Source organism: Panthera tigris, chromosome C1, assembly GCF_018350195.1.
Source record: "Panthera tigris isolate Pti1 chromosome C1, P.tigris_Pti1_mat1.1, whole genome shotgun sequence".
Taxonomy (NCBI): domain Eukaryota; kingdom Metazoa; phylum Chordata; class Mammalia; order Carnivora; family Felidae; genus Panthera; species Panthera tigris.
Window position 1 is genome coordinate 154,902,366 of NC_056667.1, and position 15,940 is coordinate 154,918,305.

The 15,940-nt window shown below is 37.6% G+C and overlaps 1 protein-coding gene across 2 annotated transcripts in view; it reads left to right on the forward strand.

The window, feature by feature from the left end:
* XIRP2 (xin actin binding repeat containing 2) overlaps positions 1-15,940 on the forward strand; it is a 317,696-nt gene that overhangs the window by 272,857 nt on the left and 28,899 nt on the right. The gene's annotated exons all lie outside the window — the stretch shown is intronic.

Consider the following 15,940-nt stretch of genomic DNA (forward strand, 5'->3'; position numbering starts at 1 on the left):
TGAGCCTCTGCTTCTAGGTTATAATTCATGATAAACTATCTGCTCGTTGTTTGGACAGATTAAATTTGAAGCATTATTTAGCTGATTATTGTGATGAGTTTTCTGTTTTCCTTAAAATCATCAAGAATTGAGTAGTAGAACCCAGATGTTATATAAAACTGCATAATGCAACTTCTACATTTTATCTGCTATAAAAGATTTTTTTTCCCATTTCATTCCTCCATTATCATATATCACCAAATATTATCATGGGTTATGATGATTTTTGAATGGGAGAATCCCAGTAATAAAACCCATTAGACTTAGCTCAGCACTTTGAAAAACAGTAATTGCACTGTGAACAGCCGTATTTAGGTCCATGTTTTCCACGAGGAAGAGAGTAACTTCTAAAATTTTGTGGTGGAAGATAAAAGGTTGTTTTTTGTTTGTCTGTTTGTTTGTTTGTTTGTTTGTTTGAAGAAAAATCCCTAGGATATTTGGAGTTACCTAAGTTTTCAAAATGAAGGCAATTGCGTGTGTATCATATGTGTGTGGGGGAGGGTGGAAGAGGTAGGGGGGAATATAACAATAGAATGATTAAAAATCTGGTATGTAAAATAGTATTTGTTTTCTTTTTCTGGCTCTGTCTGAAAAGTAAAAAAAAAAATGTGCAGTCTAAATAGCTCAATAAATTTATGGTACGATTTATTTTAACTTTGCCTAATAGAAACAAAATGTAAATAAGAAATTAAGATTGGATATACTTGTGGTCCAATATATAGGCATTGCAACATAGGAGTCTTTAAGTGAGTCAATTGTGTGTTTACTTGAAACTGATCAACGATACAAGGTGTAGTTATAATTAACAACTTAAGTAACAAATTCCACATAGAAATGAATTATGTACAGATCCTTTATTTTGCAGGGAAATATTGTGATTGAGTGTAAGGGCTATGGGACTTAAAGTTCTCAGTTTAGAGGCTGCCAGACCAGCTAAGTGACACAGACCTACAGCCACCTTCATGGTGCATGGCCCTAAGTGATTACTCAGGGCCCCATTCTCAGAAGGCCCCTGCACTTAGCTTAACGTTCTGCTGTCATCATCTTGAAATTCTTAATAATTTTTGAACAAGGGACCCAATTCTGGCATTCTCATTTTACACCAGTTCTGGCAAATTATGTAGTCCGTGCTACACAAATGAAATTCATCACCTCTCAGCTCTCAGTTTCTGATCAATTAAGATGGGACAACTGATGAGTGATTTGTCCATCTCATGAGGTTACTGTGGAGGTCTCATATGACAAAGAGCAGCTTCCGTGAAAGTATTTCAGTATCCATGAAACTTGAAATCAGATAGGACTCCTTCATATTGCAAGAGACACAAAGCCCAACCCAAAGTGGCATACACCAAAAGGAACATCACAGATTCACAAAAATGCAGTCTTGTGGAAGGGAGATTTGGTGTCAGCTCTGGTAGCTTACTAGAGCAGCTGGCTTGCACCAACTCTCTGGTTATTAAATTTTTAGGAATGTTGCAAACCAGATGAGATCACGTAAATAGCTTCAAATCAGCCATAGTGAGAATATTTATACTAGAGAAATTGGCAAATGCAACAAATTAGGGGTATACAGTCTTTCATTCTCTCTTCCTTCTTTTCTCTCTTTTTTTTCTTGAGAACCCATTGTTAAGTATGTATTTCCTTACCATTAATGTAAGGGCCCAACGTATGTCCATAGCATAGTAGCTAAGAGTGGGTCCAAATCCTTACTCCCTCATCTATTAGTTGCATAACATTAGGCAAGTTCCTTGATTATAATGTCAAGATTATAAATGTACCTACCTCATAAGTCTGTTAAGAGGATTAAATGAATTATATTTGTAAAGTGTTTAAGACTGTGCCTGGCCCACTGTAAGCACTACACAGTGTATCACCTTGATTATATTTCTTTTTTTTTTTTTTAACCTCACCTCCTCTGAGTTAGCCTCATTCTCACCCAGATTTCCCTCAGATAATAGTAAAAAACATGCAGAGAAAAAGTAAGATCCTTTTCCCAGAAGTTTCAGGAACAAATCTTACTGCATCTAATTGGCTCTAAATGAACACTCATGCTTTTCCTAGAACTAATTGCTATAGCCAGGGGATGGTGATTGGTGGAAGCCTCTGTACCTGTTTACCTAAATGGAAGTTCTCAGCATTCAGTTATCAAGGGAGAATATGTGGATACTGGGTAAAAGCAAAACCAAACAGCAGCAACATATAAATGTTTTATGGATATATAGATACACACACACACACACACACACACACACACACACACAAGCTCCTTGCAAATGTAATCTATTATTATAAACTGTAGTCTGGGCTCTAGCACATGAAATATTAATGCATGTGAGTCTAATAAAAAACGTACACTAAAAGGCTGAATATCTGCAGGACTCTGGGCCTATCGTGACCTCTCTGAACTTCAGTTTCATTATCTACTTTGAGACATGCTAATTATCCCCAATAATTCCATGAGGAATGACTACACCTAGGTCATAATGCTACGTAATATAAATAACATAAAGGAAACATGTTAGAATAAATGAGTAAATGTCTTTTATTGAAATGTATGCAAGTCTGTAGGAGGATGAAAGAAAAAAGTCATCCGTACCTCAGAAAATGAAATAATTTATAATCCTTATTATGTGGATCCTGAGAAACTTAACAGAAGACCATGGGGGAGGGGAAGGGAAAAAAAAGTTAGAGAGGGAGGGAGCCAAACCATAAGAGACTCTTAAAAACTGAGAATAAACTGAGGGTTGATGGGGGGTGGGAGGGCGGGGAAAGTGGGTGATGGGCATTGAGGAGGGCACCTGTTGGTATGAGCACTGGGTGTTGTATGGAAACCAATTTGACAATAAATTTCATATTAAAAAAAGAAATTTGAGATACATGTCAATTTTGATTAGAGAGAGGAAAATGTAGAAAAATCATGTATTAGATACTCACTTAAACTTTTAAAGCCATCAAATGCATTCTAAAACCTGCTTCTCTTATCAGCAGGGATAGAGGACATTCACAGGTAGAGGCAGATTGTTGATTCGGTTTTACCTAAGCTGTTGTCCACCCAGATGTTTTCAGTCTTTGCTTGTTGAAAGTACTTGACATTTATCTCTCTGCAAAATCTGTCCCTGGCCAAAAAAAAAAAAAAATTTTAGCATGTAAAAATTAATATTAATTTGAAAATTAAGTTTGATTAGAGTTAAAAGAAAGAACATTTGTTTTGGATTTCTGACAGTAGTCAGGGTCACAATTAGTAATCCTATAAGGTGTAATAATTAAGTTCAATCTGCCTTTTTCCTTTCTAATGTACTGAAGTCAGATGTTTCAGGGTACTTAGCTATTTGGTAACCATTTGTCTGAGAAATCAGCAAAGGGGCTAAACAAGTTTAGAAAATTAAAGTGTCTCTCAAATTAAAGATCCCTTCTGTCTGCTGATTGATCAGACTATTTTATCAACCACCCTTTATTCAAAAGGGGTTCTGGAGGCACCTGGGTGGCTCCGTCGGTTGAGTGTCCAACTTTGCCTCAGGTCAGAATTTCATGGTTCATGGGTTCAAGCCCCACATGGGGCTCTGTGCTGACAGTTCAGAGCCTGGAGCCTGCTTCAGATTCTGTGTCTCCTCTCTCTCTGCCCCTCCCCTGCTCATTCTCTCTATCTCTCTCTCACTCTCTCTCTCTCCCTCCCTCTGTCAAAAATAAATAAATTAAAAAAATTTAAATGGGGTTCTGAAATAGAAAAAAAGGAGGTATAAAATATAGGAACATTCATTTCTGCCAGACATTTAAAATTTGAGATAATGTCATATTTAGATATGCTAGATTTGTCATGCTTTATGGTTCTGTTTAAGTTAGTAGCATCACTGCTAGCCTATGGAGTATCCTTATGTAAATTAGAAAAGGGAGCCACTCTGGACAATCAGACCCGCTGAGTGAGGGAAGCATGGGACAAGGGTTCAGCTTCTCAAAAGAATGTGTTGGGGAAACTTTATGTAATCCATTCCCATATTCTTTTTTTTTTAATTTTTTTTAATGTTTATTTATTTTTGAGAGAGAGATAGAATGTGAGTAGGTCAGGGGCAGAGAGAGAGACACACACAGAATCCTAAGCAGGCTCCAGGCTCTGAGCTGTCATCCCAGAGCCTGACATGGGGCTCGAATTCACAAGCTATGAGATCATGACCTGAGCTGAAGTCGGACGCTCAACCGACTGAGCCACCCAGGCGCCCCCATTCCCATATTCTTAAAAGGGTGACTTGAAATATGCTGGAGAAGGTATTAGAATACATGTGTTTTTGGTGTGAAACTGCCATCATCTCTTTCTGAGTTCATTTTCACTTGCCCATTCTGTGGTTTCTGTCTTTTCAGGACTTTCTTTTTCTTCTTTTTTTCCCCTTTTTTAGCAGCTTTATTGAAATACAGTTTGCATACCATAAAATTCACCCACTTTGTGTGTACAATTCAATGGCTATTTAGTATATTTACAAAGCTGTGCATTATCACCGCAGTCTAATTTTACAACATTCCCATCTGCCCCCCAAATAAACCTTGGACCTATTAGCAGTCTAAGACATCCCCTTTTGTGACATATTTTCACACTCAAGGTTTGGCCTTCATCTTCTCATATGAATTTCTTCTTTGTTTTCTGTCCCCTATACTTATGCAGTACTGAGTAACTCTGTGCTTATTAATTTTGAAGTCCTGGAAGCCTTTACTTTTCTGGGGTTGCTTGGTTTGCTTCAGTTTTGTTTTCTAAGTGGCTTAAGTAGGAAAGAGCAGATGGAGCTCCAAAAATTTTGGAAGTAATCGGTGCAATACAGTGCTTAGGTAATTGCTTTTATGTGAAAATGGCTGCACTAAAATCCATGTCAAGAGTGTGGAGTATTCCTGACCTTTGCTCCCTATGGCCAAGTCTCATGTGGACAGGAGAAAGCTGCAACACAGTGTGTGTCTTTCTACATATATCTGCTGTTTCAAATATCCTAACATAAACATTAGCACTCGGTAAAATTATGTGGATTTGGAACAATCCCTAGACAGTTTTAGGCTGACAGAAAACATTTTTGACAGCTTGTGACAGATATAATCTGACATCTGTGTGTTTTAGACTCTTTAAAGGTGACCCATAATTATTTTCTAGCAGACTAAACATATTTTTTATCAGCAAAATGTCCACATTGCAAAGCATTTCTCATATAAGTGCTTTAAAACTACCTTTAGCTTTCTGCCACGTAATAATTTTTCAAGGTCATGGATTTCTATCATCAGTACCAACCTAACCTAGATCTCTATCAACACATAAGGTTGTGATCAAAAGCATGTCTTATATTGTCTTTTAATTGGGTATGCTATTTTTTAAATAACCATTACAACTTAAAGTAATCTCACTTAAACTGAGAAAGCTTGAGTAATGCTTCAGCCTGCTGGTTCTAGAGCCAGACAGCCCACGTTATCATCCTCAGAGTTAGACATCTGATCTCTTCTATAAAATGAGGATGAAGTAACAGGTGTGTTTTAAGAATAAAATAAGTTGGTCCTTGTAAAATCCTTCCTAAAATGTCTGGCATATATGAATCGTTCAATAAACATCAGCTATTATCATCAGCAGTATTGCCACTAAAGCCCAGAAAGCATAATCAAGTGGTAATTATTCTCAAAGGAGAATATGATTCGTAAACATTTTATGTGCATGTAAAGAGACAAAGGAGAATGACATTGTTCTTTGCCTCACACCTCACACGCCTCAGCTTTTTTTTTTTTTCCTTCAGTTATTTGGCCCTTGGAGACAGAATCATTTCCCAGGAGCTCATTAATAGTAATTAAAGATTAGTTTAAAATTAACATCCCTCTGAATGCTTTGGGCATATGTTGCTCTGGAGTAGTCAGTAACTTTAGTGCATATTTTAAAAATTGTAATAGCAGGTCTCCTTTTGAGGAAAAGTGCTTAACCCCCACTATAGGAAACGACAAGAGGAGGGGATGTCCGGGAGAGCGAGGAGAGGAGTATGTGTAGAGCGTATGTTGCACAGGTCCGCTGCAGCCTGGGTTGCCATTATGAATAAAGCCTGTGTTTCAAATGGGAGCAAATGAAGAACATAACATTTGCTTTGGAAGACTGCTTTATTCGCGGTATTGTGACACGATGTACTGAGAGGAAAATATAATTAATATACGAATTGAATCGGGAAAAACAAACAAACAAAAAGAATATCCTGCTTGAATAAATGAGGAAAGGAGAGAGTGGGGGCCGTGTTGAGTTGTTCTGCTTCCACGAGGGCTGTGATTTCTCAGCTTGTTCTAGCTAATGTGTGGAAGGGAGAGGGAAATATTTGGAAGGGGTGGAGCCTACTGTGTGACATTTTCTGGTTTGTGCACTTGAAACACTCCTCCAATTGTCTGAATGAAGGAAGTATAGCAAGTAGTTGTTTGTTTGTTTGTTTGTTTGTTTCACGATACAGTGCTAAGATCTACAAATACTAAGAAATAAGGGCTCCTATTTGCCAGAAAACTGTTTCTTTCCCTTTGACACCAGCCAGGGAATCATCCTGACCTTTCTCCAAATAGGCCAACCAATACACAGAAATTTCCCACAGGCAAACCATTTAAACTATCTTCTACAACTCTTTCTCAGGGCCTAGTGCTGAGTGAGCTTTGATAATGAAAAGAACACAATGAGATTAATTTTTGAATGCTGACTCAGAATCAGAAGACTGAGTGTTTGCTAAATAAAGCAAACAATAAAATAAGGGCCTCAACCAAGTGAGGTCTGTAACCCACTAGCAGCCAGACCTGCACAAGCTGGTTTATGCAGAATTCAGTTCACTGGAGTACTTTATTAACCAAAACATTCCAATTCCTGACACCATACAGCAAACCAGCTTTGCTCTACACTAATTACTCAGTTTCCTTTTCAATTCAGCAAGAAGTAGAAATTCAATCTCTGATCCACTTGTGGGTTTGGAATGCATACTTCATAAATGGATTTTTTTACCTCTACTTTTGCATTCAAAACCCTCTCTGTTATGCTCAAGATTGCCCGTTTTATTACTGCTTTTCGCACCTGTGCCCTGGCCTCTGCTGCCTTGCCACCTTGCCACTGGTGGCCTTCCCATTAACTCCGTCTCCATCTGCGTCTCTTCTCTTCCTACCCATGTCTTGGAGGAATCCCATTGTTTTTTCCTCAGAAATCAAAGAAAAAAGAATTATATTTTGTAAAAAAAAATTCCTTGCTCAAGTTGCAAAGTAAATTAACTGCAGTGAGTACTGCTTGCACCAACTCTAATGAAAACAAAAGCAAAAACACAAACTAAACTCCAGAAGAATTTGTATTTCTCAGGATGAAAGAAAGAAAGGCTTTTCCTACAGGCTCCAACCAACCCTGCTTCCATAAGGCCTATATGAGCGTGACTTGTCCAGAAATGCATCCCACACTCCTTATGAAGCCGCTACTATCCCCGGCTTCCCTCTTTGGGGGAACAGGGATGTAGTGGTGGTGGGTTTCAATGAGTCCTCTGTCTACTGGTTTCTACATCACCCAGAACCAGAAGCAGGGCATCTTTTCAGAGCCCTTGTTTCCTCCTACCTCTTCTCTGACTAGATAAGGATTTAGAATCACATCATTCTCGCTATTAGGCTGGGCCATGGAACCTCTGAGGGAACTCAGGTTACCTAAGTCACCTCAGTAAGGTTAATACACTGGAACTCCCCAGGCAGCCCAGGTAATTCTGATTAAATTGTTCTGGTGTGTGGTCAGGGATCAGGGAATGGTATAGTTCTAAAAGTGATTCTTTATCTTTTTTTTTTTTTTAATTTTATTTATTTTGAAAGAGAGAGAGAGAGAAAGAGAAAGAGCACGGAAGGGGCAGAGAGAAAGATGAGAGAGAGAATCCCAGTCAGGCTCCGCACTGTCAGCACGGAGCCTGATGTGGAGCTCAAACTCATGAACCATGAGATCATCACCTGAGCTGAAACCAAGAGTCAAATGCTTAATTGACTGAGCCACCCAGGCACACCCACCCACCCTGGGTGAATCTGATGTGCAGCAAAGAACATGGTAGTACAAACCTGGGCCAGGATTTGTTATCCTAGAGATGACTACTCCCCTCTTTGTTTCTCATCGGAGGCTTCTTCTCTGCCCACCTCACTCTTCTGCAATCTGATAGCAGGACCCTCCTATTTATATTGACATTTCTCTTGAGATGCCTACATCTCAAGTCAAAGAACAGAGCAGGGACTGTGGAGAACAGAGAAAGTAAGGGCTGAAGGAAATCATGGTGAATATAATAAATGTCAGCCAAACAACCAATTTACTCATACTGCCAAGTCCCATTAGCTCCTTCGTTAATGGCAGACAATATTGAAATGCCATTATTTGTGTATATACAAAGATATATTTGAATATTTAAAATAACCTAAATAGGGGCGCCTGGGTGGCGCAGTCGGTTAAGCGTCCGACTTCAGCCAGGTCACGATCTCGCGGTCCGCGAGTTCGAGCCCCGCGTCAGGCTCTGGGCTGATGGCTCGGAGCCTGGAGCCTGTTTCCGATTCTGTGTCTCCCTCTCTCTCTGCCCCTCCCCCGTTCATGCTATGTCTCTCTCTGTCCCAAAAATAAATTAAAAAAAAAAAAATAATAAATAAATAAAATAAAATAAAATAACCTAAATAATTTAATGATATAAATGAACTATGGAAAGATATATCAAAACTTTTAAAATAAAATGAATTTATTAGCTTACACCACATTAATGTACCAATAATTAATTAAAACTGAGACTTAACTCATTACTGTCATCTTTTATCAGAAAATTTTAATTTTACAGGATTATACGCAATCTGTACACCTAATATCTCTTCAGTTTGTGCCTTTGCTATTTCTATACAAATATTATTTTCTGAAAGACACAGGATTTAATTATAAAGTGATAAACTGTGTTAAATAATGCAGTGAACCTACTCATAGTCAGTTTGGCTCCTTACAAAACTAAACCAATGTGTGTTCTTTCCTGAAGACACAAGGAGTGCCCATAAAGTACAATAAGACTATTGTTTGTGATCTACTGACATGAATTGCATTACTTTGGAGCCACAAACTATAACTCTCAACCTCTGCTGTCCCCAAATGAAGTTGATGGCAATTGCTAACTGTGCTGAGGCATGACCATAAAGTCTTAGTCATGGTCCCTTTGCAACTTCCAATTTCAGCCTCTTTCTGCAGAATCTGTTGGTCTATGAGTTCTCCTTGTAGCACAGAGAGGGATTCACTTCTCCCTCCCCTGTGGCAGTATTGCAGGACACGGAAATGCATCATTATAAAGGGAAGCTCATTCTAATCCCACACTGTGAAGACATTGGCAAAATGTTTGCCTGGGTCCTTTGTGGAAACTGTCTTCTTGGTGAAATAGCGCATCTGTCCAGTGCGTGCATTCAGCCTGGGATCCTTTATTACGCTGTTAATAACTAAATGAGCTAATCCCCCTGGCGACGTGGAGGGGTTTAGCAATTTTATCATACGGAGGGGGCCCTGGCACTACTTCTCAGGCTGTCAGAGCCTCAGTGGTGAGTAAAAAAACCCATAAGTAAGACTGAGTTGCAAGCACAGATTCAAGTGCTTTAAAAAAATCCTGACTTGGTTGCTTTTCTTTCTACGATTCATCTTACTCATTCTCCAAAATAGAATTTGTAGGAGCAGTGTTTACCCCTATTATTGGAGTACCATTTCCACAGCTCCTCTTCTTCTTAATGGTTCTGTGGGTTTTCTGTTTCTGTAAAGCTATTTGTTCTTATAGAACCCATTTTCAATTTCATTTGCAGAAGACAAGTGCACTTACAGATACACCCTTCACTCCTTTCAAGTAAAATGAATTGGGATTGCTTTAGGGAAAAGGAGTGGTATTGTTCTTATCTAGGGGTCCAGGGTTGTTGAGGGAGTGTCACCTGGCCCCTTGCCCACAAAACACAAAATCACAGCCCAGAGTTTCATGTTCCCAGTGATCCCCAAAAGTATGTGATGTTGATGAAGATGTAAAACACAGACATGTTGACACAGAGGAATTTTATGTTGTCTTGTATGGGAGGTGGTGGACAGGGAGGGAAAGCTGGAAGAAGGAATGCAGTTATGTGGCCCCTCCTTCAATTTGAAGTCTCACATTAGTTTAAAAATAGAAATGTACTCTTTGTATAATTACACTTAACAGAATTCTCAAATATAGAAACAATATATTGTACTAGTTAAATTTGCTTTATTTTTAAATTGTTAGAATGGCAAGCTACAGAATTTTAAGTTCATAGATTTTGCTATTTTTTGAGGAGCAAGGAAAATTATAACAAAAGAAACCTTTAACATTATAGAACCATCATGCTTGTAGAACTTTGTAGAAGCTGCAAAATGTTTTTTCCACATAGTCACTTGTATGAAAATGGGTGCTTTCTGTAAGCACTTGACATAAGGAATTATTAGCTCTTTCTACTTCTGGGTCTAATATTTCTCAAAATAAACCCATCCTCATGAATCTTTGAAAGTGATTAGATTGAGTCAAGCTTGTCTATTCTTTTGCATGTTCATTTATTAGTTTGAAAATTACAAATTATCATAACCTCCACCAAAAAAAAAAAAAAAAAACCTGGGAAAATACAAGCCTGAGAAAAGGAAGAGACATTAAAACATTCTGTTCTGAGTACCATGCTCTTGCAGAGGTACTATCTGGGATATTGCTTGGGAAATTTATTTTTTCTAGCTTCCATGCAGATCTCAAGATCACAGCACTTGGAGTAAGATTACATCTTATTCTAACAGCCTTTTTTTGTGTGCTTATTCTTTATCCCTCTCTGTCCATAGTCATCTACCATGGATGCATCTCTTTAGGAATCAGCTGAGGCTACTTCATTTCTGACCCAACCAGGAGGACAGGGCGCATTATATACCAGCCACCAGATTGATACCAACAGGGGGAGCCAAGCGCTCAAACTATCTTCTTTACCCTGGTGGAAATACCAGGAGTGCTAAAGACATTATCCTGCTACGGCTTTTGAAATTCATTGTCTTCAGAGTACAAATTGGAAAAATTGAATACTAAAATTCATCATATCACACGATGTTTAGAAATATTTGGGGGAGATTTGGAGGAACTTTGATGAAGTCAGTACTTTAGGCTGGGGTTCAGTTTGTGGGACTTTATCATAAATATTTTGTGCTATTATTCTAAAAGTAACAACAGTCCCCCCAAATTATATTGTCTTTGTTTTTTTCTTTTGGAGGATCAAACACAGGAATTTTCCCTTTTTTCCCCTCAACTCCTTTTCCTCCAATGTCCTTATTTTTCTGGGCCTTTTTCATTACTGTGGAGGGAATTATGATATTGACAAAGTATACCATCTGAGTAGAGAAAATAGACAAAGAAAAGTAGCAATAATTTGTGGGGAGGAGGGAGTGTAAAAAAGTTATCCATGAGAAACTTATAGACACACACAAAACTACTTTTTCTATATTAGAACCAAATGTAAGTATGTTGATTTGTTCCTCTAAAGAGTGGTGAGACACAGTATCATTTCTCACAAAATGCTCGTTAAATCATTTAATAATCACGGCTCTGTGTTTGGCACTTACACTCAGTATAATCTCTCTTCTTATAATCTTGAGATATGTGGTCAAGTATTTATCTTCCAGTATTTCATAGACCACTATACTTGAAATGTTTTAAAGACCTGTCATTCCTTTTTATCAATGACTGTTTGCGTCTCATCTGCCCTGATCCATCCTTATAGAACAAACCTAATCTGCAGTTATGAGCCTCCAGCAAGTGGCTAGGTTTTCTGTCCTTTGCAGTGCACTGGTATTGATAAGTTTAATTGGGAGGAAATCCATTACAGATCAAAGAGTATGTCCTTAAATTTCATTTCATCCGATTTTTTTTCTATAAATCTATAGGAGTTAAGTGGCTCAATTTTTATTGTTGATATTTTTTATGTAAAATGAAACTACTTAAGCATATACTTAAAGCAAATAGTCTGTGGTCCTTTTTAATAAGAACCTCTTTTCAATTTTGAGACCCCTCAAACTTCTGGCATTGATTTTTTTATTTGTTGAGTCTTGGCACTTGATGACCAACATTATACTAATAGAAAAGATGGTTCACTGAATCACCAACCCTAAAAGAAAGGAAAATGTGTAGTTACCTGCTATAGTAGCGAAAAGGAAGTATATTTTAGTGAAAGACCCAGTGGGTTTTTTTTTAAGAATTAATGCACAATACAAATTACTGCAGTTGATTATTTTTTTGATTCTTTGAAGGCATCTCAGAATTGTGCAGTTCTTCAGCATAGTTAACTGGTTGAAGATAATGCCTCTCCTTTCTTCTTATCCCTACTTCAAACGCACTCTAAGCACATAATATAAGCGAGTTGAATACATCACTTACTGCTTTTAGGTGTTAAAAACATTGGTTCAAAATAGCTGGCTGATGAAATTCTTACAAAAACACTATATTCATGGTATATGTTTATTGTCTTTAAAATTTTGCGTAGCGTTCTTCCTTCAATCTCTTTTATTACATTCATGTGTAATCATCATGTAGAATTAGGAATGGTAGAATTTTAAATGACTTAGACATTATACAAGTGTGAAGAGCCTTGCACATTTCCTTTGTGTACAACACTCAATCAATGGTAGCCCTTCATATCTATCTCCTACCGTGGTTCCCCACTCTCTGTCCAAGCAGACTACAAATGAGGCTTCTAAGTGAGTCTGAAATTAGTTATGACTTATTTACCTGATTTGTCACTTGAATTGATGACAAACACCAGTCATAATGTAATATTCCTATCTGCCACTTCAATCTCTTTCCATTCCCCATATTGCTAGTAGATATATTTACCAGTGAAATTGCAACTAGTTATCCTTTTATTTTCCCCCATTTTTCCTTATTTTGAAGAAAACCCAAATGATCAGAATAATTCATTTGTAACCATAATTAATAATTAACCGACTTTGGGGCACCTGGGTAGCTCCGTTAGTTAGTGTCCAACTCTGGATTTTGTCTTGAAAGTGAAGCCCCATGTCAGGCAGAGCCTGCTTAGGATTCTCTCTTTCTCTCTCTCTCTCTCTCTCTCTCTGCCCCTCCCCCACTTTTGCTCTCTCTCTCTCTCTCTCTATCTCTCTCAAAATAAATAAACATTTAAAAAAATAAGAATTACACTGCTTTGTTTGCACAGAAATGCAAACAGAAATGCTTGCATCAGAGCCAAATCTGTTTTATTGGGCTTCTTCCTTTTATTTGGAATTTACATAAAAATTTGAAATGTCATTACTCCCAATGAACAAGACTGATGGCCATAGAGACTCAGAGAGATAGTAAAAGAAGGAGGCAGGTTTGTATACCATGAACTCTTTATGACCTCTTAGCAGGCAAATTGTACTGTCTCAAAGTCATCCTACATGTACTTGTAATGTCATATGGAACATACATTGCCAAGAAACAGGCCCAATTCTATTCCATTATAAGACATAAATAGTGTTTTCTGTGTTATCTGTTGTCAAAAGTAAATACCTATACTTGTGTTTTTAACTGGTTTACATTTGGTTAAGAAGACCTCAGTGTTCATAAATAATACCTTTTTTAGCAGAGGTAATGGGCACTTTTCATTCTTTTTGACATCTGAAATTCCTTCTATACTTGGGAACTCCTCTACCCAATGAGGCAGAAGCGGCCTCCACTAGAGAAGCTGCAAATACCATACACTTATTCTCCTAGACTTGCCGGATTCTGGGACCTATGAACTAGACTGCACCAATCAGATACTCCAACTGAGACTTTGCATAAAGAAGTAATGAAATGACATCAGAAACAGGGACTGTGTTGGAATTAATTTTAATTATGGCTGGTGGCAGGAGATCAGCTACATCCAATTTCAAGAAATAACTATTCTAGAAGCAGCATCCATTATATAGTATTGATAGCTTTGGCAATGAACGTGTCTGGTGTTCAGTGTCAGCAGCATGGGTGCATTCACCAGACGGTTCTGCAGCATTACTCAGCTCTGTTACCATCTATAAAATCTCCAAGTCTTATTTTTGGATATCTTGGAAATTCTATAAATTCCACTCCCCACTTCTGCTACCCAATGTCTCTTTACCAAATTACCTTTCCTGTTTCAATCAGTCAGACTCTGATGGTTGAAACTGAGAGTTGTGATGAGATGAAAAGATATGTAATCTACAAATATTAACATTTCTTAATTTATTGTCTACATGAGAGTCATACAACAGGACTTTTAGGAAAGAGTTAAGTGTAGTAAGAAATGAGTAATTGTAGATGAAATCACTATGAACTGACTCTTCACTGGGTATCAGTTCATGAAGATGAACCATAGAAAAACTGAATAGGTGATCACAAAGGCAGTCTCTGGCCATGTCTCTGTAGAGTATTTCCATGTCCTAGCAGCCAGAATCATTTGGCAGAGTCATGATATGCACAGGCACTTTTTGCTTATCTCTCTTTTAATAAACCACCCAAATCCACTATTTCTCTGGTGGGGAAAAAAAAAACAAACATATGTATTAGAACTTGTTTCTTCTTTAGTTTCTGGGCTTTGTTCTGTAATGAAAAATTCATGGTGAAGTTCGATGGTAAAATTCACAGAAAAGCCATAGACAATCTACTTTCATCCCATACTTTTTTTTTTGCCTTGTTTACTGTGTAAATAGCTGACACAAAGTAAGTGTTCAATGAATGTCTGTTAGGTAAATATAGCACACACTAATGTAGCACTCATGAGCCAGGTGTTCACATATATTAACCTACTTCCTCCTCACAATAACCTTATGAGACAGGCACTGTTATTATTCCCTTATTAGTCCTTTGTATTTGGGGGTAAGGGGAAGAGGACAAGAAATGGACCCACTGAAGATCTAACTAACTTGCCCAAAGAAAGTGAGCAAACGTGGTCCTAACTCAAGAAGAATGACTCTGGAGTCTGTGCCGTGTGTGTGTGTGTGTGTGTGTGTGTGTGTGTGTGTGTATATATATATATATATATATATATATATATATGTTTTATTCAGCTCATAGTCATTAAGCACCCACCATATGTCAGGCACAAAAATTCAATGATGAGTATATTATTTTGCCCTCAAGGAGCTCACTATATCAGAGAAATAGACATATAACAAAAATTAAAGTGCAATTATTCTGTGATAGAAAATATAAATGAGGTTTGTTGGGACACAGGAGGTGACAGAAATTACTCTGAATGAAAGATGGTCAAGGAGGACATGTGAGAACAGAGAATGCTCCTGCTGAGATTTGAAATAATTTTTTCATGAATATAGAATTGCATTCTAGGCAAAAGGAAGATCTTACACAAAAGGTAAAAAGAGTATGATATATTTGTGAATACAGTGAGGCATAACTGAGGCGTGAAGTTGGAGATGCAGGCGAAGCCCAGATAATAAAGAAATTCTAAGTTATGTTAAAGAACTGTTACATTTTTCTAAGACAATCAAGAGCCATTGAAGAAACTTAAATAGGAGAGTAAAATGAATAGATATGCACTGATGAAAGATGTTTCTGGCTAACTAAGACTGAAATAAAGGGGGTCAAGTTTAGATGGAAGAAGAAAAGTTGGGAGACTACTGAAATAGATTAAATATAAGGAACTTAAGTGGGTCAAAAGTTTAGGCTAAAGAGGGCATGGACTCAAGAGATCATTAAACATAGAATTGGCAGGGCTTATAAATCTCTTGGATATTGTTGAGGGAGGGTTGGTAGTGAAGAGGTAGAATTCTTCTGTTTCTTTATTTTGGTTTGCATTAATTAACAGATACATGTAACCTCTGGTTTTCTTTTTTCTCTAAAATATTTTCATTCTTTTTGCAAGTTTTTTTATTTATAATTTCATTGTTCCTTGAGACTCTAAGATTTAG